This window comes from Penaeus chinensis, chromosome 38 (genome assembly GCF_019202785.1).
Source record: "Penaeus chinensis breed Huanghai No. 1 chromosome 38, ASM1920278v2, whole genome shotgun sequence".
Taxonomy (NCBI): domain Eukaryota; kingdom Metazoa; phylum Arthropoda; class Malacostraca; order Decapoda; family Penaeidae; genus Penaeus; species Penaeus chinensis.
In genome coordinates, this window is record NC_061856.1 from 7,947,182 (window position 1) to 7,949,681 (window position 2,500).

A 2,500-nucleotide genomic window follows, 5' to 3' on the forward strand; every position below is an offset into this window, starting at 1 on the left:
TAAATCAAAGAAAAGGGTGAACGGGCGAGACGGGCAGTACTCGTAACTGGCTCATTGGTGACTTAGTACAAGTATAGCCATCTATGCGTAAAAACAATCAAACAAGTACTAACAGTGGGCATAGCACGTTTCTACCCGTCGTACCCGTCGGCAAGGGGCTATATGGGGTAATGTCGGTGGTGGTGGCAGAGTCGCCCGGAGTGACTGCCGAGGTTAGACCTCAGGTGGGCTGTCAGGATGGGGGCTTGGAACATCACTCCTTGCAACAGGACGATCAGTCACCACTACTGTCGAGGGAACTAAAGCAGCTGAGAGTTGAGGTGGCTGCTCTCTCGGAGGTGAAAAGACCTGGCAGCAGCACAGTTAGTGTGGGTGGCAATACTTATTACTGGTTGGGCTGCAGCGATGGCCACCATCTCCAACAGACTTCAACCCTTGGTAGTAGAGGTCACTCCAGTCGATGATCGTTTAATGGTATTGAGACTGAAGCTTACATTTGACTTCATGTCTCTTATTGCTGTGTACACTCCTATAGATGTATATAAACTTGATGTGAAAGAGATGTTTTACGCCAAATTAGCATCTGTGACTGACAGCTGTCCTCGGCGAGATATTCGTATTGTTCTATTGACTTCAATGCAGTATCTGGCTGTGACCGAGCTAGCTATGAGATGTCTGTCGGTCCTCATGGCTCAGGAGCTGATCCTGGCAGTGAGAATAGCCTCCTTTTCTGGGACTTTGCTATGTCCCAGATATTCAGGATTGCTGGATCCTGGTATCAGCGTTCTGACCTGCATCATTGGAATTACAGCAATACAGGTATTGTGGCCATGGAGATCGACCACATCCTCATTAGTGCTCGATGGAGGATCCTCCTGAACTGGTGTATCAGAGTGCTGAGTTCCGTGGAACTGATCAAATATTAGTTGTTTTATGTTGACAGATTGAGGGAGGGTAAGTGTGCCCAGGGGTTTGCTGAGGCTATCTCTGGTCATTTCACAGCACTCAGGGGCCTGGTGCACCCTGTTCTTCTGTGGGACTCCTTCAATTATGAAACACTCAATGCAGCCCAAGAATCGGTTGGTGAATGCCCAAGAGCAAGACAGAAGTTTCATCTTACAGGAGACACTGGATGCCACAGATGCTTGTCATGTAGCTCGGTTGTCAGGGGGATCACACCTTGCACCATTCCCTGGTGCACAGGACTAGGTCAGTGGTGAGAAGGGATAAGGAACAGTTTATCAGGAATCTTGGAGAAGAGGTCAAAAGCCATTTCCTAGTAAATGACCTTTGTCCTGCCTACCAAGCCCTGAGAAAGCTGAACTCCAAGACCTTCTCACAGACGACTGCAGTCTGCTCAGCAAGTGGCCAGATAATCTCAGATCCTGATGGAGTGCATGTGAGTAGGGTCGAGTACTTTGAGCAGTTGTACCAGGTTGATCCACCAACAATTAATTTGGATGCAGGTAATGTCAAGATTCCTTTGCCAGACCCACCCATCAGTGAGGATCCACCCTCACTGATAGGTGGATCCTCACTCTAACTGAAGTCAGAGGGTAATTTCCAAGCTGAAGAGTAGTAAAGCAGCAGGTGTACAGCATCCCAGCTGAACTGTAAAAGGCTGGTGGAGAATCTATGGCAAGGGGCTTGCATGCTGTCCTGTCTGCCATCTGGCAGACTAGTATCATTCCCCCTGACCTGTTGAGGGGTATTGTCATACCTCTCTGGAAGGGGAAAGGGGATCAGTGGGACTGCAGCAATAACCAAGGCATTACATTACTCAGTATACCAGGCAAGGTACTCGCATACATTCTTCTGAGACATATCAAAGACCACCTGCTGAGGCACCAGAGGCCGGAGTAATCTGGATTCACTCCTGGCGCTTTGAGTTATTGTAGAGCATTGTCATGAGCTCGCTTGCAGCTTACATCAACCTCAAGAAGGTGTTTGATACTGTGCATCACAATTCACTCTTGGAGATCCTGAGACTAGGAGGAATTCCAACAAGGATTATTGGATTAATAGCAAACCTGCATACTGGAAGTAAAGGTGCTATAAAGTGTGGTGGGGGCCTGTCGAGCTTCTTCCCTATTAGTTCAGGGGTGAGGCAAAGCACCAACACTTTTCAACACTTACATGGACTAGATACTTGGTAGAGCTACTGTCCAAAGTCACTGTGGAGCAACTCTAGGTAATATTAAGGTTAAAGACCTTAACTTTGCTGATGATGTTGCTATTCTATCTGAATCTCTGGAAAACCTAGCAGCGGCTCTTGATGCATTTAGCAATGAAGCAAAGCCCCGGGGGCTAGAGGTCTCCTGGACCAAGACCAAGACCCAGGATTTTGGGGGTCTGCTAGGAGATCCTGTTCAGTCGGTACATGCTTGCAGTGAAAACATCGAGGTCACAGAGAGCTTTATATACCTCGGTAGTGCAGTTCATGACTCTGGGCTGTCAGAAGAGGAAGTCAGTAGACGCACAGGCCTGGCAGCAGGGGTCA